Source organism: Podarcis bocagei, assembly GCF_964188305.1.
Source record: "Podarcis bocagei genome assembly, chromosome: 7".
In the NCBI taxonomy this organism is placed as follows: Eukaryota; Metazoa; Chordata; class Lepidosauria; order Squamata; family Lacertidae; genus Podarcis; species Podarcis bocagei.
Genome location: NC_138132.1, coordinates 50,137,344 through 50,164,696, shown reverse-complemented (window position 1 = coordinate 50,164,696; position 27,353 = coordinate 50,137,344). Strand labels below are relative to the sequence as shown.

Genomic DNA, 27,353 nt, shown 5'->3' with positions numbered 1-27,353 from the left:
CATGGGGTGCGTGTGTACAAAACTGGGTCTTTGACCCAGGTGAAATAATCATTTGCCCCTGCAAATAATCAACAGGTTACTCCTGAGGCTAAGGGTCCAAATAGTCTCTTCAAAGAAATATGATGTCCACACTCCCTGTCCGTTTAACCACAGGAGTTGCACAACCCTCCTTTTCTCAAGTAGCAGAAGTGCTGACTATCTGAAACTATCCACAAAGAGAGAAAGGAAGACACACACACACATACCTATGTGCTCATGCACACAAAAAGCAAACATGATCTGTGATCAATATCTTTACAAGTCTGAAGGAATCCTAGCTCCCAAAGGGTTAATCCAGAGAAGCAAAGCCATCAGACTGTTTAGTGAGCTAATGCTTTTATTGATGGGAAATGCCTTTCTGGCTCCAGGAGAGAAAGCTCCATACAGGTTGCAAGGATACAGCCTGGGAAAGGGGGAAATCACAGAGACCTGGCACCAAAGGATCTGCGTGCAAGGCTTTTTCACCACCACTTTCAAGTGCAGGCACTCAAAGTAACCAAGCCACCCAAGAGCTACTCCAGTCATGAGATCATCCACATTAAACAGCTTTAGGGTAAGGCACCCTAGTCATTGCCTCAAATGCCAAGCAAATCTTAGCCTGAAAATCCCATATAAAGAAGGTCCTGCTCAGATGGCTTAATCTCCTGTTCGTGTTTTCTTACAAAATGTACAGAGCATTCCTTTTTAAAACTATCCAGTGCCTGCTGGTTGTGATATCTGGCCTTAAAAATGTTACCAGTTTGCTTCAAATGATCGGCATCTATCTAGTAGGCTATCTGTGGTCACTGCCAGGGTCAGGGATCAAGGTGTAGTAGTCTGCTAATAAAGTGTAAGCTAATGTTGTTGTCAAATTGCTGGAGTAAACACAGTGCCCACTTCCCACTGATGAACTTCCTCTGGGGTTGGGGATATTGGCTTTATTGGAAAACTGCCAGTTGCAGAAGTGATGGAAGTGGCTGGTAGCAGAAAAAGACATCTTGATTTTGTAAAAGGATGAGTTCTGTAGTTGATAACCATCTGAAAAGCAGTTCATTGACTGACTGTACAGTGACATTTATTAACGATCTCAGGGCATGACCAGGTGTGGGTTTGGTCAGTGCCTGGAAGACAGCCTGTCTAAGAACCCCTTATACGATACTTTTAGTTCCCTTCTATTAGGGAGCTGGAATATAAATCCAACAAATAAACATAAATGAATAAATGGTTGATTACTTCTTATATGTGGGGCTTCTTTTAAGGTGGCCCAGAAGCTACAACTAGCGTAGTTATACGGAGATGCCCTACTGACAAAAAGGTACACTGGCTGTAGATACGCTAGCAGGCTAAGTTTAAGGTCTTGCTAGTGAGGTACTGTACAAAGCCCTAAACAATTTAGGACCAGATTACCTCTGAGGATTTGCTACCTTCTACAGCCCAGTCCAGTCACTTTGATCCTCAGCGGAGACACTCCTAGAAGTACAGTATGCTCCTGAATGTCCTCTTATGTCCACTGAGACCAAAGCTTTTAGAGTGGAAGCACCTTCCTTTTGGCATGCACTCCCAGTGAATATCAAGCAGGCATTTAGGCTCCTGCTTAAAACTCTTCTTTTTACCCAGACATTCCCCGAGGGGTATCTGCATTAGTACATTAAGTTATGTTGATGTACTAATCTGATCTATGATGTATTCTATTTTTTTTTATAAATTTTTTTATTGATTTTACAAATTTTTTTAAAACAATACAAACATATAAAAAGACATACACACACGTATAGTTTCATAACCTTCTTTTCGTAAACCATGTTTCTCAGACTTCCCCATACCTCCCCTTTCTGCATCCCAATGTCCAAAGGTTTTTAGCAACTCTAAATATTTCTGTCAGTCCTCTGTCCTCTTAATCTTTCCTTTAGTCTAGTCTTATATCGCTGTAACCCTCTTACTCAAAACCTCGACATTCTAGCATTCAGCAAGTTTATAATAGTCCTTAAGGTAAATTTTAAATTTCTTCCAATCTTCCTCCGCCGTCTCCTTTCCCTGGTCGCGAATTCTGCCAGTCATCTCGGCTAATGTCATATAGTCCATCACTTTCATCTGCCATTCTTCCAGGGTGGGTATGATCTATGATGTATTCTATGTTAGTTTTGTTGATATAATTGTTGTTTATTATTGTTGATTTTATGTTATTCATTGCCATGCTTTTAAAAAAAAAATGTAGTTGGTAGGGAATTTTTATACAAATAAATAATTTAAATAAACCACATGACAAATATGCCTGGTGTGGACAGTAAGGGCCCATGTCAACATAAAATGGTGATCTCTGTGCCAGTGAACTAAAAACCCAAAGGGTCTCCATGGAACCCAACAGTGTTGTAAAGGCAGAAAAGAGTCTCATCAACAGATGAACATCATATGACACAAATGATCTATTTGAAGAAGAACAGCTCCAGGAGCAGAATCAGATGCCTCCCTGTTCACCATCTAGAACAGGCTTCAGTTGGTATTTAGTTGCTTTTCAGAATTGTTCTAATACTCACTTAGTGCCAGCAGTTAACTGACAAAGATGTAGAAATGAAGCACCATCTTAAGTCTTGCTCACATTTTTCTTCTTGTGATTTGCATATTCAAGGTCTAGATGCCTGGCTGTCAGAGATGGTGACAGTTGTGGGGGCTTTCTAGCTTTATCAAGGGGGATTATTTCAACCCAAATTATTCTGCATTGTAAATGTTTAAATCTAAATTAAACCCTGATTAATTCATGAAACAGCTTGATAGCGTATTTACTAGAAGGAAAAAAATCAAATTATTATGGCCAATTCCCATCCAAAGTAGCCTTTAAAATGCTGTATTCTGAGCTTTGGCTAACAAAAATGTTTTTAAAATTATGCTTCATTTTGGGAAAGCTCTCTTTAATTTCATAGGCAATCTGAATCCTTCAGCACTTTTGCACAACACAACAGGAATTAATAAAGTAGATAAATCCTAAATAAATCTGGATTTGGGTTAACTATGTCTTGAGATTTAGAACACTGTAGGAAAATGAAAAGGGGCGGAGGCAGGTCTACCCCTAAAAGCTGCCTGTGCATGAAGAAGGGATGTGCTGAGGAGGAGGGTGGGGGTTGGGGATCCAGTTGAGCTGGGTAATCAAAGAGCTTATCATGGTAGTTCTGAGGAGATGTTCAAAGATCTTGTCTGGCCACAGGCTTGGTAAGGTCACATCAAATGCAGTTCTCAAAGAAGATTATAGGGGAGCTTGGTTTGTGAGATTTGTTGCAGCAAGCTAGTTGGACTACACTAACTCAGAGTCCTGTCACAGGCAAATCTGGCTTCTTTCAAACCATTTTGGAAATGAAGGTCTGGCTCCAAACAATAAGCAAAAAACAGCTTTGCAAAAAGGCAACTCAGGTCTTTCTAGATCCCTGCAAGCAATCCACTCCTCAGAAGAAAAAAAACATTTGGGGAACACCCTTGGATTTGCTATATTGGATTCAGAGAAGATTGTTTAAGCAGAGTTCTGTGGTATGATGCTTTCCTGACTCCTCTTCCACCCCCACGCTCCAGCATCTCCTACACTCCCTCTGAATTCAATAGGGTGCAGGAGCTGCAGCAGGCTTGGGAAATTGGACAAAGACAGTAAGACTGTTTTTCTATTCATACAGGATACCTTTTGATACTCTATGCCAGCCTTTCACCTTTCCTTTTTACATGAAGAGGAAGAAAATGGAAGTGACTAAAGAGGTGAAGAGTATTCTCGTTGTAGAGTGTACCACACACAACCATCTGTCCTGGAGAGTTAGGCATCTATCTTCACATATTCATTCATTAAGAGAAAAATATTATAAGAGCATATAAAACATTTCAAGACTTTTTTCCAGAAAAGAACTCACCAGAACTCAGTTCTGGCACCTCTCAGGTGGGCGCCATTGCCATTCTAAGAAAATGAGGGAGATGTTCATGGTGAGTTCCGTCACCTCTTTTTCTAGAAAAATAGCACTGTTCAAGACTTTTTATGACACTTGGAAAATTAACCCTGCAAATAACTAGATCTATTTGCCTGGATTTTAGACTGCTGTAATTGTTTTGAAACTTACTCATCCCTCTCAGCTTCCCCTTAAAGAAATGGAGCAGAGTGCACTGCTTGAGTGCTGAGTCTTACAAATGACCAATAGAACTATTCTCCCTGAGACTGAATGACCAGAATGACACAATGACCAGAGCAAAGACTAAGTAGTAAGAAGACAGGGCAAAAATGTACTCATCAATTCATGTTTTATGGCACCAATGTTTGGCGTCTAATGTTTACAGTGCAATCATATCATTCCCTCAACATCAAGCCACACATAAGAAGAAAGTTGCCACCAACATAAATCAAAATTCAGCTGTGTCTGGAACATTTAGTTTTCAACATACAAGACAAACTCTGACCTGTGTCCAAGTTCAAGAAATAAGAACATTCCACAAGCCAGCTATTAAACTATTTATCGCATCAGGATAAAATGCACAGACAAGAAATTACAAGGTAACAATTTTTGATCATTGTTTTATGTGTCCCTATCCAAAAATGCATAAATGGTTCTTCCTCACACAAAGAAAAAACCTTTACCTACAGTACATGTTACTTAGGCCAATTAGTGAAAAGCTCTGTAACCAGCCAAAACACAGCAGCAATGTTTATTTTCCTAAAAATGCATGGCAACCCCCCAAATTTTGAGAAAGCTTATTAGTCAGTCTGTGCTATGGGGCTTTCCTGGCCCCTCCAGCCTTGTGAGCAACATGAAGGGCTGAATTTAAGAGTAAGAAAAACCAGGTGCATAAACCTAAGAGAATGTCACTAGCATCAAAATAAATGAGTTTGTTCATTTTCAGTTTTAAGTGTGTGGTTTGCTTCTTTTTACTAACACCCCTGTTGTAGTACTACTATTGTTATAATTTTAAAAGAGTAACTTGATATCTGATGAGGCTGGGAGAGAAACAGGTTTTCCAAATAGGAATGAGGAAAATGTGTTTGGTATCTCAGACTCAACAAAGGGATTTGATGATGCATTTTCCTTGCCCATTTTATTAGGCACAGCAGCAACACTGACTGTGTAGTACTTGCATTCACAAGAGCTCTGCTTATCCAGTAGAGCTCCCATATACAGTAGCTTAGGACAGACGGAGGAATGTTCAGGGCAGTGGCAGAAGGCTATTCATAGTGGCACAGAGCATGGCCATAAACTTTCCCAAGCTAACTCCTAGCTCTCCCCATGGAATAGACTTCTCCCTTCACCCAGTGACTTAGACAATCTTTCTTCCAGAATGGCCTGTTGAATGTTAACCTTTTCTGTCCATGTCTTCCATGTGATTAAACCATTTCCTAAACAAATCATTACTATTTATTTTTCGTATCTTCTCTTCACCAATAAATATAGTTCAAAACCCAGTAGAATTTGGGAAATCATATTTTGTCTGTTTATGACAGATAGGACTGCAATGTTGATATCTAAATGCCATCCCAGAGTTTCTCATTGCTGCCAAGTTGGTGTGTGTTAGCCAAGAGCAATCACTGTTATATACACCCATTACCACAAGGGGAGAGGGGGATTACACCACAGCTATGCCTGTGGAATGGCTACCATATCCTATACATCAGGGGTGGCCAACTTCCAAGAGACTGTGATCTACTCACAGAGTTAAAAACTGGCAGTGATCTACCCCCTTTTTGGGGGTTTGGGTCAAAGTTGTTGAGTTGTTTGAGGGAGGAGGTAAAATGTTGAGCTTTTTTTAGGGGAGCCACAGTTCTTCAGCTTCTTTGGGGGGAACCAATGATCTACTAGTGATCTACCGCAGACGTCCAGTGATCTACCGGTATATCACGATCTACCTGTTGGACATGCCCGCTATACATGCTTAGGCCAGAGGAAACGGCTTAGGCCAGAGGAAACGGCCTGAGGAACGGCTAAGGGAGCTGGGCATGTTTAGCCTGGGGAAGAGGAGGTTAAGGGGTGATATGATAGCCATGTTCAAATATATAAAAGGATGTCACATAGAGGAGGGAGAAAGGTTGTTTTCTGCTGCTCCAGAGAAGCGGACACGGAGCAATGGATCCAAACTACAAGAAAGAAGATTCCACCTAAACATTAGGAAGAACTTCCTGACAGTAAGAGCTGTTCGACAGTGGAATTTGCTGCCAAGGAGTGTGGTGGAGTCTCCTTCTTTGGAGGTCTTTAAGCAGAGGCTTGACAACCATATGTCAGGAGTGCTCTGATGGTGTTTCCTGCTTGGCAGGGGGTTGGACTCGATGGCCCTTGTGGTCTCTTCCAACTCTATGATTCTATGATTCTATGAAAGGGGAAGAAGGCACACCACTTTTCAAACTGAGTACAAATGGTGAACATTGAACAAAACACACCAATCAGGGATTATGCTGGCAACAATGTTGGGGAATTCAATTCAATTCAATGCCTAGGAATTCAAAATGACTCCTGCTGGCATGCCCAGCAGAAAACCAAGCTGTATCAGGGCAAAGGAGTTTCCAGAGCTCAAACCCACACCATAAAGACCACAGCAGTTCCTTAGCCCCTCAGTCACAGCATGGACATTGGCCCAAGCAAGCACAGATTAATAGTTTCCACAGCAAGGTGACAAGGCAAAAGCCAGCATCTTGAAAGAAAATCAAGGTGTGGGTTCAGAACCACAGGCCATGTTTCCACAGCTAAGTTGTCACAGCAAGGCCCTGCAACAACTGGCTAAGTTTTATAGCAGAGCTAGGTGTTCATTTTCTGGAGGCCCTAGCATTGAATACAGGCTACAAACTGATGCTAGACAAGATGGAGGCCCCTCTACACCAAGGAGAAGGATGGGAACCAACCAGTCATTTTGGACACACGAGAATGTAACAATAGCCTTGCTGGATCAGGCCAGTGGCTCATCTAGCCCAGCATCCTATTCTCACAGTGGCCAAACAATAGCACTCTCCCCTCCTGCAGTTTTTAGCAACTGGAATTTGGGATCAAACAGCCTCTGACTATGGAGACAGAGCACAGCTATCATGGCTAGTAGTCATTGATCATCTTATCCTCCATGAATTTGTCTAATCCAGTCTTAAAGACATTCAAGTTTATGGCCATCACTACCTCTTGTGGAAGCTCATTCCATAATTTAACTATGAGCTATATGTCCTGAATACTCCAACATTCAGCTTCAATAGATGCCCATGAATTTTAGTGTTATGGGTGAGGGAGAAATATTTTTCTCTATCACTTACTATATCCTGCATAATTTTATAAATTTCTATCATGTCACCCCTTATTCACCTTTTCTCCAAACAAAAAAGTCCCAAACCTGTAACCTTGCCTCATAGGGAAGTTGCCCCATCCCCTTGATCATTTTGGCTGCCTTTTTCTGGATCTTTTCCTACTCTACAATATCCTTTTTTACCATCCCTTGCCCTGGCAACTCATGTGACCTCCCCCCACGCCTGCTATTTTGCAAGATGGGCCAGCCCTGTCCCCCATCCCCAGTGTACAGCCTATGCTTACAGCTCAGCTTCTGCCTCTCCTCTCCATGGAGGGAGGGGGAGAGACTGCAGTGACTGAGTATACTCATCCCTTTGTGTGTGCATCCACTTGTTGACTATAGGCATCCAGAAGGTGCTTCTGTAAGGCAAAGGTGTTCCTGAGTTTACCCAATCTTGGCAATGTTTAAGCACAAAGCTTGGCCTTTCCAGGAGTCAGAAACTTCAGAAACAGGTGCAGCAGCCTTACTCTGAAGCAAGTGTTTTCCCTTTCTTGCTTACTAGTAAGAGGTGCTCTATCCTGGCACTAGGCCCATACAGGGGAGTGAGCAGCCAAGTACACTTGCCCTGTGCCTCAATGAGCTAAGCTGGCTGGGGGGGCACCAGACACTGGCTGCTTTTTTGTTTGAGTTTATAACTTTATTCCAACAAGAGTCCTGCCCTGGGCCTCAGACAAGCTCTGTATGTGCCTGCCTGGCACTCCAGTTGTTGGAGAGATTGAGGGTTGTTATTGTATGTTTGTGTCCGGAGTCCCAAGATGATGTATCTGCTACAGTTCTAGGAAGAGAAAAGTTAGCAATGTGCTCAGATTCCTATGAGTGTTATGAAGACAGGCTGCATTGTGCTAAGTGTTTCACTGTATGCAAAGGGCCATTTCTCCCAGATTCCCATTATCAAAGTTCCCCATTGAGAGATCTAAGTGTGCATTAGGGCTGAGCAATATCTGGTTTTCGGCATCATGATGTATCAGCAGCTAAACATCGCAATATTTCACTATATCACAACGTCTGAAATTAGAGATCAGGCATGAGGATCAGGGAAGGAGCAGTCACAGAGATTGTGCAGATGGGGTATGTGCAGATCAGGCGTGGGGATATGGGAAGGAGCAGTCATGGAGATCAAGTGAGTGTCCACTGTGGCGGCTGCTGCTTTCCTGCTGACTAAGAAAAGCTGTTCTGCCTCAGTGCCAGGGGAAGGTAGTGCCACAGTGCCTTCAAGTGAGGAAAGGCAACTCAGATCAGCAGTGATGGCCGTGCCTCTCCATCAGCGTGAGGGAAGGCAGCTCAGGTAAACATGGTTATTGGCTGAGATCACTGTGCAATATCGGTGGTGCCTTGAAATTGGCTGCCCTGCCCTCCCTCGTGCAAGTAGCAAGTAGTGATATATTGCTGCATATTGCCGGGTCAAAATCATTATCGCAGTGTGATTTCGAAACTGATTTTGGCCAATATATTGAAAAATCGCATAGTGCTAGAGTGCATGATAGGAGGACCGAGTTTTGACCTCAGTCCTATGCAACTATTGTCTAAACTGTGGTCTCTGACTGTGGAGTTTGTGGGTTGTATCCAATACAACCCACAATAACTCAAAGAAGACCTATTGAAATTGATAGATGTGACAAAGGGCTCATCCACACTTAACTTCTGTCCTGTGCTTTCTAGGCACATGTCTGTGCTTTCCTGGTCTGTGTCCAAGTGCTCGCCCCACCCACCACCACCTCTTTCACCAGGAAAACCCACTCTTTCATGCTGAAATGGAACAAATGGCAATTCAGTGGGATAGTGCTAGCCATAAAAAAGGCACTTGAAAATGGAGCTTTAAAGTGTGGGCCTGTGCCTAGAAACATGGCACAAAAGCAAGTCTGGATGATCCCTAACTTAAGTGCATTCATTTCAATGGGTTTATTCAAAGTTGAACTTAGTGTTTGTCCCACTGCTTCCCACCCCAGGGAAAACCACTCTTTAGCATTCAACTTGAGCAAGCAGCAATTCAGGTTTTCTCCAGATGGACATTTGCTCCAATTTAGCACTAAAAGGTTGGTTTTCTCTGGGGAAGGGAGCAGGGCAAGGAGAAAACTGCTTGGACCAATGCCTAGAAAGTGCAGGTCAAACCACTTGGAGCCACACTTTCTAGGCACAGGACAAGTGGAAGTATGGACGAGCCCTTAGTTGGATGAGCCCTTTAAACCGCCCAGAGTGGCTGGAGAAACCTATTATTATTATTATTATTATTATTATTATTATTATTATTATTATTATTATTATTATTATACTGGCAGAAATGGTATGCTGTTGCTGTGAGGAATTGAAGTTACACCATATCTGCTCTGTTTCAGGCATTCTGCCAGTATTTAGTTATGAAAAAAGGGGAACCAATAACTAATAAGGATAGGATATCTGGAAATATGCAGAAGGAGATTGAGGACAGGTAGACAAGAGCAAATGTAAAAATAGCGAACACTGCCAGGGCTCCTTCCCTGCCTGTAGTGGTGGTTATAAAAGCAGCTCAAGGTCTATAGGTTAATAGAGAATGTATTAAGTCACAAAACTCTAGGGCTGAAGAGATGTGATGTTTCTCCTAATCCAACTTGCTTCTCTGAATCAAGATTTAATTTATTGACATATAGCAACAAAGTTCATTTCAAAGTACTGAGATATCTCTGCAAATTGGCACATGGCATAGTAAGTGGTGAGAGGCAGATCCCTACAATTAAGAAATGCACAAGGCTCTTTTACCTGAACCCTCCTCTACTGGTGATGTTACCTGGGGTTACAGCACAAAGCTGACCTCAGCTGTTTGGAACCTATTAAATTCCTACTCCTGCAGGCCCTTATCAGGCAGCCATCCAGAGGCACACACAACTCCTGCTATTAACCCTGATCTCCATGTTAGTTCCTTTTTGCCCATATTCTGCCACATTCCCTACCCATTGTGGAGTCTCAGCATCTCTTAAAAGCATCTCTCTGTAGCGATGCCTGCCTTCTGGCCACTACACATTTCCTTGTCTTCCCAGCACCAAACATAAAGGAACATCTGTCTTTGGCCAGGGTAGTTGACTTGATAGGTGCAATGTAATGGAGGACCACCCCCTATTGCAGAGACTGATAACATGGCTGGCCCTGGAATAAAAATGGCATCTCAGTAGCCAAATAAAAGGGCAGGGTATGTTCTCTTATTCCTGTGCCCTGAATGACTCTATGTAAAATGGAGTGCTCTATATGGTGAAGTTACTCAGTTTTACTAAATACCTGCACAAAGCAATGTGTACCTAGTCAAAATTCTCCCTGCCGCTGCTATGACAGAGATCGCCTACCTTAAGTACTACTACTAAAATGAGGCTGCATTTTAAGCTGTATTTTAAGCCGTATTTTAATTGTTTGTTTGTTTGTTTGTTTGTTGTTTCTTCTATCACATTTTATTGTACTTCATATTTGGTGTTAGCTGCCCTGAGCCTGGCCCTGGCTGGGGAGGGTGGGGTATAAATAAAAATTTATTATTATTAAGTAGCAGAAGCTTGCAATATATAAATCATCTATCAAGGTGCTCCTGAGTAAGATGGAAAAGCCTATCTTATTTCCCCTCTTTTTTAATCACCTCAAATCACCTCAAAATAATTGGTCCTCGAGCTGCTGCAACCCCTGCATTAACATGAGCCTTTTCAATTATTATACAAAAAAATAACAAGAAAGAGATATTTGAAAATCTATCCATTATCTGGTTGCATTCTCCATATGGCCATAACAACAGAGAGAGAAAGAAAAAAAATCTGCCATTTGTCCCCCAAACCACATATTTAATCCATGTGCTTATGTCAAACTTAATTACAGCACATTTGGCATAAAATAACAATCCACATCCTTGGAGAGGAGAATTTAAGTAGTTAATACGTGTGATTGAGTGAAATTGCTTTGCTGAATGTTTATGGGAAATTTAAGATGGATGAAATGTGATGATATTTTAACCATGTAGATGCCAGTTCTGGGTTTGAAATCTGCATTTTTCCTGCCATAACTCCAGTTTTGGTTCCCAACTTTTAAACTATCCAGCAATTGTGTCCTTAACAGCAGAATAACATGTAGAAATGAAAAAGATGGCATATACTCCATCTCTACATGATAGGATGCAGTTTAAAACTTTGCAACCTCCAGAACAGGCATCATATTTTTAGCACTTTAAGAACTTGTGCTTGAGCCTGCTTTTCCCTTCTCCCTCTCATCACTTTTCCCTTTTGTGTCATGTCTGTCTAGCATGTGAGCCTGAGGGCAGGGACCATCTTAGCACAGATTTAGGTCAGGCTTGTAAGTCTCTGAGAACCCTTTTGGATAAAAGATGGGGCATAAATGCCTAAATAAATATATCCATGGTTACTGTTGCACCCAGAACACTCAGTATGAAGGTTGCCTTAAAAACATCTTCAGAGGGTTCATTCGATCTTAATACTGACAACCTGCTGATTGAACTATCAAAGACCAGGCTGGGTGGAGGAGCTACACATAGCCTTGATGTGGACAATAATGGTATTGTTTGTTTTTTGTATCTATGCATGTATGCATGAAGTGCTTTTTTTCTTTGGGGACGTAGGGGTACGCATACCCCTAAACATTTTGTGAATCTAAGTTTGGCCCCATTGAGGGGCAGTATTTCAATATGAGTAGGAAAATTAGAGTACCCCTAAACACTTTTTTAGAAAAAAGCAATGTATGTATGTATGTATTTCCCACCATTTTCCCCTGATGGGGCTCAAGGTGACTTACAGATAAAAACAAGAACTGCTAAAAACATAGAAACATCAATAATTAAAACACAATTAAACAGTGATAGAAACTACAGGCATACATAAAATCTGTTTAAAACATACCAATAATTACAATAAAAACAGCACAAGCCCTCTCATTAAAAGCAGTCAATTCCCTGTTGGAACAAGAAAGATTTCACTTGCCAGTGGAAGAACAGCAAGGAGGGAGCCAGTCTAGCTTTTTTAGAGAGGGAGTTTCAAAGTCTGGGAGTAACCACTGAGAAGGGAGATGGGCTTCCCCTGAATACTGTATCTCAAAACCCAGGTAGGTTCACATGAGGGAATATGGTCTTTCATATTCCTGAACATATTTTATCAAGCATTTTTATCGATAATCCTCTCATTTATTCTCTAATACATGAACAGGACCTAATGGCTATAAAGCAGGGGGTACAGATCTTGGAAAGCTATAATGTGGCCCATGAAATGAAGATCCCCGTCCATATACAAGCACACATGAGCAACCAAGAGAAGCTTCTTAACCACCTAAAATGTGAGTGGGAACATTTTGCACCCACACTAACATTTTGTACTGCACATGAAAGGGAATTGTGCTATGCCTTGCATTGCTTGATATCAGCCCAGGACCATCAGTCAATAATGGCTCACACCATAATAGTGCATGACAAATTACAGGGGCAGTCATATGAGAAATCTGTTTGGTTTGATAGAAAGATCTACTAATAATGAGGGACTAAAGCTTAATTATTTGCTTCTTGCCTTGTTACCTAAAAGTTGAAAGTTAAACACCTAATCCCTGTCAGCCTTTCATTGATTATGGAGACAGAAATCATATCTGTTATCATATTGGATTCCTATTTCAGTCAGGAAGTTTGATGCCCTCTCCCATCTTACTCTGAGTAGTTAGTCCCTCTTCCCATGTCCACTGGAAATAACTGTCTCCTCTGCTAGATCTGAGATTCCAGACAGAACTTTCCCATGCCACCATCCCTCAAAATAGCCTGTGTTCCTCAGTATTTATAGCAGCAAGACTCTGCTGGGCTGATTTGTTTGGATTTCCACTGTTTTTGTGTTTAACTCACCCCTCACCCATGGGCAATTTCTTCAGGCTGTTACTGATGGGATATGTTTGGGTGGCAGAGACAGCATTCAAGATGGTAGCTGTGCAGAAAAGGCATGGGCTGCAGAGAGAGAGGGTGGGGCAGAGGTTTTGTAAGTAGCTGGGACAATGAGAACAAGGCAGGCACTATGCCAAGCATGGGATGGCTGCCAAAACACAGATCATTAGCTTGGGCCAGCTATAAGCAAGGAAATGAGAAACATATGTGGGAGAGCAAGGTTAGGAGTGAGGGCCTGTGGGTCAGTGACAGTCGTACAAAAACGTTTCCCTTGTTCTTCAGCTGCAGCCTGACAGTGTCAAATGCCATTCTGGTAGCCTTGATTTCTCATGGTGCTCAAGCTTGTTTTGGCCTGATATGGTTTTTTGTTTCTCTTTCACTGATGGGAGCTTTTGGGAGGAGGAAGGGAACAGACAAGGAAGCCTTTCCCCTCCCCCACCCTGGCTATGGGAAAAAGCAGTGTTTTGTATACTGCTCCCAAAATTCCTAACACTTTTCTGAATAGCGGCTTTAAATCCCAACTGCCCTGGGAAGAAAGGGCGGAGTTCTCAAGTAGGTCTTGGTGTTCTTTCTTAAATGTAACTAGCTGCACCTCATTACCCGATACTGAAGGCTTTCTGTGCTTTTGCAGAGCTGTGCTACCTGAAAGCTGTGACATGCCGCAGCTTGTAGTATCCACTTTTATTTTATGATGCTAACTTTGGTTTTGACATCTTTTAACTATTCTCTATGTAGACTTCAAGTTAAGTTGCTTGCAAATAATTTTGATTTTCTCCCAAGTTTGCTGATCCATCAGTCAGCGAAACTTAGTGAACTGTCTACAGCTCCAGCATCTCTTGTTTTTCACTCATGAAGAGTTTACAGACAACAACTTATAGAAATTTTCCCACCTTTTCCCAAGCATAGCACAGAGGGAGGTGAAACAGTATCTGGATTTGGGAAGAGCTCTGGTTGACATGCAAGTTCCATTTTTTAATATTCTGGGATGTGTGGTGAGGTGTTGTTTGTTGTATTTATTTATGTTCCTTTGGGTGTTATGGTTTTATGTCTCATTTTTTATTTAAATTGCTTTTGTACTTATTCATTGTAAGTTGCCTAGCTAACCTTATGTTATCTATGTTGCATGTATATTGGCATCCATCTGCCCAAGAGATAACAGATGAGTGTGCCATTGGGAGTAAAGTCAAACCGTCTGAGAGTTACAGTGCCTGCTGTGGCTGTAGAGACCAATACAGGAAAGACATATTTTATTGCAGCTGGGGCATATGAAGGCATCCAGTTTTGCTGTTACAGATGTACCATGGCCTTTATTTTCTCTGAGCTCCTCCCTGCGGTCATTTTTCCTCTGGTCACGGCTGTGGATACACAACCTGTTTGTCTCCAGGCACTGCTGTCAATTGCAAGGGATTCCCACACGGCGGGTTTAATGCTGCCAACCTACATGTCACATTTGCAGACATCTTTATAACGCAGAGTTGGTCTGCCAACAGGCCTGGTGCCTGCCACATGCTTGAGGTGGTAGGTGGTTTTGTCTATCTGGGCTCCACCATAACCAGCAACCTTTTCATTGATTCTGAGCTGTACAATCGTATTGGTAAGGCAGCTATAGCAATGGCTTGCCTCTCCAAAAGGGTATGGGAGAATGTGATGCTAACAACCAATACCAAGATGAAGGTCTACCAGGTTTGCATGTTGAGCATGCTGCTTTATGGAAGTGAGTCATGGGCAACTTACACCTGCCAGTAGCAATGCCTCAATGCCTTCCATATGTGCTGTGTCAGGAATATTTTGGCTACCACATAGCAGGAAACTAATGTCATAAGTAAAGCACAATTAATTAATTAATTAATTAATTAATTAATTATTCTTATTCACATTCACACCTGGGAGTGCATGATATGTTTTAGGGTGGAGTAAGAAAGGGACAGCAGTCACGAAATTAAAAGACGCCTGCTCCTTAGGAGAAAAGCAATGACAAACCTAGACAGGATCTTAAAAAGCAGAGACATCACCTTGCCGACAAAGGTCCGTATAGTAAAAGCTATAGTTTTCCCAGTAGTGATGTATGGAAGTGAGAGCTGGCTGATCGCCAAAGAATTGATGCTTTTGAATTATGGTGCTGGAGGAGACTCTTGAGAGTCCCATGGACTGCAAGAAGATCAAACCTATCCATTCTTAAGGAAATCAGCCCTGAGTGCTCACTGGAAGGACAGATCGTGAAGCTGAGGCTCCAATACTTTGGCCACCTCATGAGAAGAGAAGACTCCCTGGAAAAGACCCTGATGTTGGGAAAGATTGAGGGCACAAGGAGAAGGGGACGACAGAAGACGAGATGGTTGGAGAGTGTTCTCGAAGCTACCAGCATGAGTTTGACAAAACTGCGGGAGGCAGTGGAAGACAGGAGTGCCTGACGTGCTCTGGTCCATGGGGTCATGAAGAGTCGGACACGACTAAATGACTAAACAACAAAGAAAGGGAATCTATTCCAAATATTATTTTCTAGTGAAAGTTTAAAATACTTTAAAAAGGCAAAAGGACCGCTGACCATTAGGTCCAGTCATGACCGACTCTGGGGTTGCAGCGCTCATCTCACTTTATTGGCAGAGGGAGCCGGCGTACAGCTTCCGGGTCATGTGGCCAGCATGACTAAGCCACTTCTGGTGAATCAGAGCAGTGCACGGAAACGCCGTTTACCTTCCCACCAGAGCGGTACCTATTTATCTACTTGCATTTTAACGTGCTTTCAAACAAAAGCTGGCTGCAATTCTGACTTGACACTGTAACAAGAATCCGAGGAAGTATTCTAGAGAAAGCAGGTGCCATACAGAACATGAAAATATCCAGTTACACTGGCCATTGCATAACAGAAAAACACATTTCCTGTTGGTCCTATAGCTGCCTACCTTCCTCCCTGTGAGCAGGGAACCAGCATGGGCTAAGGAAGAGCTGCTTGAGCTGAATGACTATACAACCCCATGTTATGCAGAAGCACCCATAGATGCCGCCTCTCATCCTGTCCCAAGACAAGCAACAGTGCAGTTTAGGCATATGTGGTGGTGGACTATCACATTACTGAGACAGTAGCAATCTTTTGGAGGTTCTAATAACAACACCTATTTGAGTCCTCACCCAACTCAAATTTGTCTCAGGAGTAGGTCAACTAATTGTTTCTTAATCTGCTTCCAAGGCAGAAATTTTCTGGATTTCAACTCTCCTTAGGATTCCAGGGTATGGGCACTTGTGCTCCCTGGAAACTCTGGCCATAGTCACAACTCTTGTCCAGTTTTCCTTTGGCCACTGTTGGTCTCTTCAGAAAATGGTAGCAAACGCTCCCTTGCCTGGATGTCAACTCTCTTTATATTCCCTAAGGCTCTCAGGCCTTAGGGAAGATGAGGGGAAAGGCTGCTCCAGAATTCTCATAGGCCACTAAGAGTTTCTGCAGGAGTCAATAAGCTGAACTCCCAGGCCTGAACTCTTTCCAGCAACATGAAAGATGTAGGTGCAAATATATCTAATGCCTAAAGTGTCAATTGAAATATATATCTGTCTGTTTCCTGCATACTGTGAAAGGCTGTCAGCCTTGAGAAAAAAGTTATGTGCAGTTTAGATATTCATCCATGCATCACTGTAAAAATAAAATCAAATCTGAAGAGTCAATGCTACAATGCAGTAAACTCTGTAAATAAATCTCAAGGTTCCACCCACATCTGCAGAAGTCTGTAAGTTTATCTGATAGCCATTCCTATCAGTTTTTCTTTTTTTAAAAGGTCACTTGATAGCACTTCTTTTCATATAAAGACACTGCCTTATAACAGGTCTGTCTGTCTACTCTGACTTGCAGTGGCTATCCAGAATGGTCTCCTTGGGCAGAAAGAGGTAATTTCCACAGCCTGCTACCTAATCCCTTTTTAAACTAGAGATGACAATGAGGATGTTGAATCTGGGGACCTCTGCATGCAAAGGAGCTGTTTTAGCACTCAGCTATATGTGCTTCCTCCCCAAAGACGTAAATGGAAAATATTTTTTGCAGAACCATCAGGAACAACTCTCCTTGCTGCACTACTAAATGTTTCCCAGGAACCTTCAAAATCTTTTCTTTTTAAAAACTTTTTTTTAGAAATTTATAACCACAATCACTGCAGATGGTGACAGCAGTCATGAAATTAAAAGACGCCTGCTCCTTGGGAGAAAGGCGATGGCAAACCTAGACAGCATCTTAAAAAGCAGAGACATCACCTTGCCAACAAAGGTCCGTATAGTTAAAGCCATGGTTTTCCCAGTAGTGATGTATGGAAGTGAGAGCTGGACCATAAAGAAGGCTGATCGCCGAAGAATTGATGCTTTTGAATTATGGTGCTGGAGGAGCCTCTTGAGAGTCCCATGGACTGCAAGAAGATCAAACCTATCCATTCTTAAGGAAATTAGCCCTGAGTGCTCACTGGAAGGACAGATCGTGAAGCTGAGGCTCCAATACTTTGGCCACCTCATGAGAAGAGAAGACTCCCTGGAAAAGACCCTGATGTTGGGAAAGATTGAGGGCACAAGGAGAAGGGGACGACAGAGGACGAGATAGTTAGACAGTGTTCTCAAAGCTACAAACATGAGTCTGACCAAACTGCAGGAGACAGTGGAAGACAGAAGTGCCTGGCATGCTCTGGTCCATGGGGTCACAAAGAGTCGGACACGACTAAACGAACAACAACATAACCACAATGTAAATAATAAATAATTCCTAGACTGACAAGGAAAGAGGAAAAGAACAGGAATAACCTGTCAGCAACCCATAATCAATTAATAATTTTTTTAACAGGTGGTCATCCACCCACATCACAAAGGCTTCAGTTTCTCATCACATATATTCACCTTACATTGACAATACAACCATTGAGATAAGCCAGAAGGATATGATATGAAAATGTCTAGAATTCAGTGGCATGCAGTGTACTCACAGTCAGATACATTGTGTTTCTACATTCTAAACCAAACCAAGCAGCTATCTGTGATTTCAATATATTCTACGTGCAATCATCATTTTAATCAAATTGAGCCCCAGACTGCCTAACCAAGGGTAGTTTATAGGACATGTACTAATGTAACATTACTAATTTTCCAGAGATCCTGCCTTTTTCATTTCTTTTTTGGAAGAAAGTGAGATCTGTTTTTTAAAAAATAAAACAATAAAATACATTTAAATTGACACCCACAAGCAAGAAAACTATGAGCTACCCAGGAAAAGGATGAACGCCTCCCCTCAAAGGTTCAGGTACAGCCACAGACAAGGATTTTTCCATTGAATACTGTTTTGATGTCTCGTAGATGAGCTGCTCTTCTCCAGCTCTTGGTAAACACACCTTCTCCCATGCTTGATCTCTGCCACAAGAGGTAGTATGGTGCAAAAAAAGAATAAACCATAACTGGGGTTTTTTGGCTGGCAATGGTGGTGTGATCATGGTTGCTCTTTGTTAATTTCTTGTGAGTTTGGTCACACCTACACCATACACACATACCACTAACAGACATGGCTTCCTCCAAGGAATCCTGGGGACTGAAAAGTGCTAAAAATTGTTAGGAGATCCCCACAGAGCTACAATTCCCAATAGATGGATGGATACCATGCAGATCCAATAATTTTTAAAATTTTAATTTGACAGTAAGGCTTAGAATTTCATCTATTGTCACCACTATTTGCCTCAGTTTTTCAGATTCTGTTCCTGAAGAACTCAGGCACAAGTATCATCCTCCTTAAGCACATATTTAATTCACTCGTCATCCAACAGTCCAAGTAACTCCTTAGATGGTTTCCTGCTTCTAATGTATGTTAAAAAATATTATTGTTAGTCTTATGTTTTCAGAGATGTGCTCCGCATTTATTAATATTTTGTACCCCTTATTATCTACTTGCATTTATTTTGCCAAAATTTGAGTTGGTTTTGGAAATGTATTTTGTTTTGTTTTTGTTTTTTTGCTGTTCATCTGGGTTATGTTCTTATATTTTTATTGTCAGACCTTCTTATGAATTATCAGTGGATTCTTTAATTTTATTGCTTCATTATTAATATGAGATGCTTTCATTAGTTCATTTTTATATAACTATTTGATTTTTTATGTTTTGTAACTCTTAGTGAATTATGTAAACCATTTTGATGTGAGCTGCCATGAACATAATTTACTATGGAAAGGTAGCATACAAATAAATGATGATTTATAAGCTTTTTTCCAAGGGGGCTTTGAGTGACAGATTGCTAAGCCCAGCCAATGGTAAATGGCCATGTACTTCAGGAAGCAACACTAAGACCGTTTGGACAAATGGGAGGAGGGCTGCCACAGTGCTAACTACTACAATGCAAGCTTTGCTGGATTTGCACCCCTCTCAGGCAAGATAGTATCAGAGAGTGTGTATCAGAGAGGAAACCTGGCTTTTTCACCTGGATGTGCAGGAAGACTAGAGACACCAAGCAATACAAAAGTGACAGACTGGGCTTTGGCACTGCTGGGAGGTTTTGTGAAATACCAAGTGGTAGACAAATGATTTTAAATAAATAAATTTAAAAGGGCAGAGTTGTGCCACAGCCTTTACTAGCTTTCTTGAGTCAGTATCCACTTTTTCCACACTATACATAATTTTACATATAATTTATCATATCCCCACTTGCTCGCCTTTTCTCTAAACACAAATATTGTAACCTTTCCTCATAGGGGATTCAATCATGTTGGTTGCCCCTTTCCCAGTGTTATGATATCCATTTTGAAGTGCAGTGACTGGAAGTGAACACAGAAGCCTGTGTGGTCACACTAATAGGTATGTATAATGGCATTATGATATTGGCAGTTTTATTTTCACATCACTTTTCTCAAGTAAACTTTCCAAACTACATGGCCTTTTCAGTCCATTTTACAGTTCATTGGTTTTAAAAAGGAATTTATCTGAATGCCTCATATGCAACTCCACAGATGCTAAACTACACCTTTGTGTTCTAATAATGTTCCAGAAAGTTTTGTTAAGTTCTTTGTTTTCTGAGCTCCTTTAATACTTGATCTAGGGTTGCCAACTGCCCGCCTCCAAGCAACAACAGTCCAGCCAACTCCTATACCTTTATTAGAAAGGTACAGTCAGAAAGCTCTTCCTGATGTTTGATCAGAATCTCCTTTCTTGTAACTTGAATCTATTGGTTGGAGTCATACCCTCTGGAGCAGAAAAATCAAGCTTGCTCCATCTTCCATATGACAGCCCTTCTCTCATTCTCTTCTTTTCCAGACTAAACATACCCAACTCCCTCAGCCATTCCTCATAAGACTTGGTTTCCAGACCCTTGTTCATCTTGGTAACCCTTCCAGCTTCTCAATATCCTTCTTAAACTGTGGTGCCTAGAACTGGACACAATATTCCAGGTGTGGTCCGACCAAGGCAGAATAGAAAGGTTCTATGACTTCCCTTGATCTGGACACTAGACTTCTATTGATGCAGCCTAGTATTAGCTTTCTTTGCTGCTGCATCACACTGTTGATTCATGTTACGTTTGTGGTCTACTAAGACTCCTAGATCCTTTTCACATATACAAGACAGGTGTCCCCCATCCTATATTTGTGCAGCTGGTTCTTTCTGCCTAAGTGTAGAACCTTACATTTGTCCCTATTGAAATTCATTTTATTAGTTTGGGCCCAGTTCTCCAACCTGTTAAGGTCATTTTGAATCCCGATTCTGTCTTCTGTGGCATTATCTACCCCTCCCAGTTTGGTGCCATCTGCAAATTGGATGAGCATCCAAGTTGTTTATAAAGACATTCAGCAACAACAGGCCAAGCACAGAACCCCCACTTCTCACTTTTTTCAGGATGACAGGGAACTATTAGTGAGCACTATTTGGTTTGGTCAGTCAACCAGTCAACCAGCTACAAATCCACCTAACAGTAACCTCATCCAGCTTCTCCACAGGAATATCATGGGGCACCTTGTAAAAAGCATATGTCCACAGCATTCCCCTGATCCACCAAACTTGTAACTATCAAAAAAGGAAATGAGATCTGTCAGGCAGGACTTGTTTTGGAGAAACAATGGAGATTCGCTTATGTATTTATTTAACAAGATCTGTATACCACTTAACTGTAAATAAAACATGTAAGTGGTTTACAAAGACTATAAAATATACATTAAAATTGAAAGCAAGCTTATAAAAAAGCAACATGTATAAAATCAAGAATAAAAAAGGTCCTTCAGATTGCCATTCCCTCGCCCCAAACAGAAAAAATACTAGATTATCTATTCATAAATTAATCTATTAAACTACAAATAAGCTCCATTGGACACAATTTATACTTTAAAGTCAATGTCACTGAAGTCCATATAATTTACTGTTAGTCCCAGAAAAAGTTTTTAGGAGTGTAGTCTTGGGACACATTCACACTGTATATTTAAAGTGCTATAATACCTATTTAAACATTCATGGCTTCCCCAAAGAATTTTGGGAGCTGTAGTTTAAGAGAGTTGTGCTGAGAGTTGTTCAGAGGCCCCTATTCCCCTCCCAGAGCTAGAATTCCCAGAGTTCCATGTGAAGAGAGATTGATTGTTAAACCTGTCTGGAAATTGTAACTCTGAAATGGGGAGCCTATTCTGCATGCCCACATTAGAGTCCTAAATCTGGCATGTGGAGCAGGCTCCCCACTCAACATGGTAGAGCCAGCAGGGGATGAAATAGTGAGGGCAGGACTAGGGAGCACAGACCTACTATGCCCCTCATGCAACAGCTATCACCTAAGCTACTAACTGAATAGGACTTTTGTAATTCAATAAAAATAAAGCGATGTTCTGAAAACCCTTTCATATACTTATATTTCTGTAGGAGGGAGAAGGGATGTGATTGCAACTTCTGGTACAAGTTATGACATTAAAAGATTATGGAAAGATGGTAGACACAAGGCCAAGTAAAATTAACTCAGAATTCTATGCAGAATCTGGATGCTTCAGAAGCCCAACTGGCTTCAGCTTGAAGTCAGGCATGTAATGTTGCTGGCCCCATACTGTGGAATACTCTTCTAGCAAAGGTTTAGCAGGGATTCTCACTGCTGTTTTTCAGGCATCTCTTGAAGACCTTTTTATAGTGACAGTACTGTTCTGTTGTTTACATTTTTTCTGAGATGAGTCAGTCATTTTAATGATTTTTTAATATTGTTTTTATGGTATCTTATTTTTTATTGTACTTGCGTATTTTGTTGTACACTGCCTTGATATTTATATGAGGGGTGCTCTCTAGAAATATTTTTTAAAGAAGGAAAGGGTTGTATTCAATGCTAGTCCTACTCAGAGTAGATCCACTGAAGTTAAAGGGCATGATTAATTTCATTAATATCAACGGGTCTACTCTGAGTAGTTAGTTACAATCCAAAGAAACTAAGAAGGGACTGCCAAGCTGCTTGTGAAAAAGATGAGAATAAATAGGGTTTTTTAAAGTTTTTAAAAGCAGCAAAATATTTCTCTTTCACACAAAAACTCACACACTTCCACATTTTTATCAGAATTCTGTCAGTTCTAAAACTGACATTTTCCTTTTCTGATCACTTCTGAGATAGTGGCATGGGAATCTTTTTTATTTATTTATTACACCGATGAAAACAGCAGATCATCCCACAGAGAAACAGCAAGGACAGTTGAAGTCCTAATCCCTGACCTGCCTTGCCCTTTCCTAACTAGCTATTGACATTGAACTTAAAAAGCTGCAGTGCTGCGATGAGATAATGACTTCTGTTTCTTCTCAGTGGAAAAATGGGAAGTAGGCCAGGCTGGGCTGGGAGACCTCAGAAATGGTGCTCTCAAGGAACTGGTATAATTTACCGGTAAGTCTCCTGATGCCTGAAAACTGTTTAGCAAAGGAAGGTATGGCAAAAAGCAAAGCAAAACTGGACATACACAACAATGATTCTTAGAATGCTTCTTGAAGAGCAGAATAATCCTATCTAAGTCATACATATAAATGTCCCTGCATCTCAATTTACTCCAGTAGTGAGCTGGAGCCAGGAACAATTGCCCAGGAGATCTCACGGCCTCTAAATTCAGCAGAGATAGAAGCAGTTGAAGAAGACCCCAATCATATCTCCTGAAGAAGGAGGCAGAGTCACCTAACTCTGAATCTGGGAGTGGCTGCCCAAACCTTTCAGAAGAGGGATCTGAATGTGATAGTTGCTCTTATTGACCCCCACTCTGGAGAAGGCAAAAGACACAATCTGAGGCCACTCAGCAGCAGCACAGTGCAATCCCTGTGCCACTTGAGGAGGTGGGGAAGGGGCTCTGGCTGACATCAGATTTTACTTGAGGAAATAAGTGTTCAGTGGAGCCCATACCTTGGTGGTTTTCAACCAGTGTGTTGTGGCACCCTGGGGTGCCTTTAATGGTGGTCAGGGGTGCTGTGGGCAACAGTGGCCTCTGTCCCTCTTTCCTTCCCTCCCTCCTCTGATGCCCTCTGGCATCTCTGCCTCCCAAAGGCTTGCACAGCTGTTTGTTGCAGCAGCCTTGACTATAAGCTCCAAAGGCGGGTACTGACCTTTCTTGTGCTTGCTGTGTGCAAGGCCTGCCTGGGAGCTAAGTGCCCGGTGCTGAAGGGGAGACTTTCCACCATGCATGTCCAGCAGCACCCACTGCTGCCATTGCTGTCCTCACGTTCACCTTTGGCCAATCTCTGTTGGGCCACCAAGGCTGGGGACATCCTCTTCCCAGGTTCCTGTGGGGTAGCATGAGGTGGCAACTCTCTTGGGGGTGAGGGGTGGCTCAGAGACCAGGGGAGGTGGTGGTGGCTGCCCAGAGGACTCCCAAGGAGAGGGTAGAGGAGAGCAGTCTGAGGGAACACTCCACAAGGGAGGGTGTTCCAAAAACAGTGAGAGGCTGCCAGCTCTGCAGGCAAGGAGTGACACAACTGGGCTCCTGAGCCCCACAGGGGTGCCACAGAAAGAATGCAGTTGGTCAAGGAAGCCATGGACTAAAAAAGGTTGAAAACCTCCGCCATAGCTAGTTCAGCTTCTGCTATCCCTAGGAACTGTCCCAGGTCCTGCAGGACTTCAGTCTGACCAGCTGCCTGCCCCTGATTCTGCTTCCTATTACCACATACTGATGCCTGCCTGTCTGTCAAGAAGAGTTTATGCCTATACAGCAAGCAGCAAACTCAGTAAATGGGTAGAAGGTAGAACTACATGAAGACCAGAAACACCAGCAAAGAAGCCTCCAAGGATCACTTGTCAACAGTCAAGTCCCATTGTGTTTAGCTCTACACCTACACACAGGCTTTGCATGAGAGTTCCAGTAAGGAAGACAATAGTGCCAGGAAGTATTTGAGTTTCCTATCCAAATGAACAATCATTTGGATAGACAGATATTTGTAACCCTCATCCTCACACTGTCAGTCCATTCCGTAGAAAAAGAAAGCCAGCCACTGAAAGACTGTTCCATTACCAGAACCTTCCATTCATCCTTCTGATTAGCATAATTCATGAAAAAGAGTAAAGGGAAAGAATCTTCTTTAGTGGATATTTAATCAGTGTTCTATGAGCTTCATAAGCAACCGCTTTAAGACACCAGAAAATGAAACAAGACATATTTCTGGGCCTGTCAGCAGGTAGATCCACTGATTTTGCAGTAAGTAATCTCTATGGGAGGAAGCTCTTGGCTCTGATGTCTGTGTTGAACATTCTGTGGCTCCCCCCAGCCGCACCCGGGCAGGTCTCTTCAGTGGGAGAGGAGGCGGTGATGATATTGCTTCTAACAACCAGACTGAAGTGTAGCCTGAGGCGATCTTCCAAAGCCCCCTCCAAACAGCCTCTAATTAATTTTTATCCTGCTACTCCAATGAGTCCCAGGAGGGCAACAACCAAAACAAAAAAATCCTCTCATTTGCTCATTCAGGAAAGCTTTGACGGCAGTTCTTCAAGATTGTAGAGCTCTAAAGAGAAAAATGGCACTGAAGTTTTGCAGCTGGATTTTCCTCCAGTTCCTGTTTTTTGTTCAAAGAAATAGTTCTGTTGTTTCTGGTGAACAGGTCAGAGTGTATTTCTCTTCAGATACTTAGAAACACTTTATGAATCCTTCTATACATGTAAGGAATTGAGTCACAAGCTTGGATTCTGCAGTGCCATCCATCCACCCCAAAAAACTTTAGGAGCACTTGGGCAGAAGCACAAACAAGGGTACAGTCTGGCTGAGGCCCACTTCACAGATAGAACAGAAATGGTGACACTGTTCGTGGACTTTACCATATCAGACTGTGTGTGTGATAGACCACAGAATGGATTGATCAATGTTCAAAATATATATAATTCAGAGACTATTTAGTTCTCTGACATTTAAGGTTGCTCCAATTCTTCTTACTTTTAAGACGGTCTTCCTGATATGTAAATCAGCACTGCAAAGGAGATCAGTTTTTCTCTTCCTGGAACCCCCCCCCCCCTTTTGTATTTGAAAGCAGTGGTCTTATATAACCTTAAATGTTTTTCTGCAAGTGGAACATACTCTCTTTGTCCAACTTCTCTCCACTTTTCCAGGAATCTAATTCCTTCATATTTATTCTTATTTTCTTCTGAGACTTGCTTGAATAATCTGAAGACTGAAGTGCAGCTGTCCTTTGAACTGACTGTCTGTGTTGATCTTTGGAAGGGTTAAAGTGAGTGGATGGTTTTGAATTGAGCCTCAAAATAGGCCTTGCTTTTCATTTTGTTCTGTCCATTTCTATTATCTACATTCTACAAATTCTTCCTAATATGTCTACCTCCCCAGCATGGCTAGCTGGGTGGATCTGAATGCTGGTGATCATTCACAACAATCATGGAGTGATGAAAGAAGGCAGTAGATGCCCAATCCCAGAATACATGGAGACAGAAATCCATTTCATTACCTCATTATAGAAAAGCAAACGACAAGTCAGTGCAGAATTAAGTAGAGGCTGCTATATTCTTAAGGGAAAGCAAAGAGTTTCATGAGCCCAAGAGAGGCAGTATCACACCTGCTTCGCACCTCTCCTGTATTTCAATTTCTTCCCTGACCAGTGGGGATAATTTTGTAACATTACACCAGAACATCTTCCTTTCTATTTGACAAAATGAAACAGAGTCCTCAGGATTTTCCCACCCATTGCTCTCTTGGCTACTCTGCTGCAGTACTATTTCATTACTTATTGATTTTTCAACATGCTGTCTGCGTGGCTGTAATTTACACAGGTTCTGATGGCCCTTAGCAATTCTTAACACCTCAAGGTGAGGTCATAGAGTTCATCTAAGACAGTAAATGTAGACAACTAGAGTTTCAAGAAAGGATGACAAATTGGCAAACTTGGTAGCCAAATAGGAGTTGCTGCTAGCCCAAGGCAGGCCACATACTGAATTATCACTGGATTAAGACAAGAAATGAAGCAAGTTTGCACCTTGGTGTTACTATCCCGTGTAGCCAAGAATGATCAGGAAAGCAACTGAGGAAGTAAATACCGTATTTTTGCTCTATAAGGCTCACTTTTTCCCTCCTAAAAAGTAAGGGGAAATGTGTGTGCGTCTTATGGAGCGAATGCAGGCTGCACAGCCATCACAGAAGCCAGAACAGCAAGAGGGATTGCTGCTTTCACTGCGCAGCGATCCCTCTTGCTGTTCTGGCTTCTGAGATTCAGAATTATTTTTTTCTTGTTTTCCTCCTCCAAAAACTAGGTGTGTCTTGTGGTCTGATGCGTCTTATAGAGCAAAAAATACAATAAATAGGCAGAACAAGTTCTAAAGGGCTTCAATTACAGAAGTACAGATGATGTCCAAGCTTTAAGATAAAGGTCTTGATTGTAAGAACAGTTCAAAAATTGATCCAATTAGCAAGAGTGGCAGCAAGGGCGTGGGTGGACTCTTCCTAGCTGCATGTCTTTTATGCAGAGGCTAGGCTGGCATCTATCTGTTGGGTATTTCCTGCATCAACCAAGATGTCCTGCAATACCCTCTCAAGTACTTATGACTCTATAAAAACTATTTGTGCATTGTTATTACATTTATATCCTAGGGTTGCCACACATCTGGAATTTTCCAATCATTACTGGGATTCGGCCATCGGAAACATTGTCTGAGCAGAAATTACTTGAATGTACATGAAAATCTGGACTTTTGTGTCCAGATCTTCACTTTTTGAAATATGTCAACCCTATTATATCCTATCTCTCCTCAAGGTAACGTACATGGTTTCCCCT

At 41.9% G+C, this 27,353-nt stretch overlaps 1 protein-coding gene across 16 annotated transcripts in view; it reads right to left on the bottom strand.

Moving 5' to 3' along the window:
• The window catches only part of ZFHX3 (zinc finger homeobox 3), a 263,343-nt gene that overhangs the window by 205,463 nt on the left and 30,527 nt on the right, over nucleotides 1–27,353 (bottom strand). Inside the window, exon 1 of one of the 16 annotated variants that reach the window (XM_081202545.1) lies at nucleotides 13,130–13,147. The exons of the other annotated variants lie outside the window; for them this stretch is intronic. The gene's annotated coding sequence lies outside the window, so the exon portion shown is untranslated. Of the gene's footprint in view, nucleotides 1–13,129; nucleotides 13,148–27,353 lie in introns of those variants that run through there. 16 annotated transcript variants of the gene reach the window in all.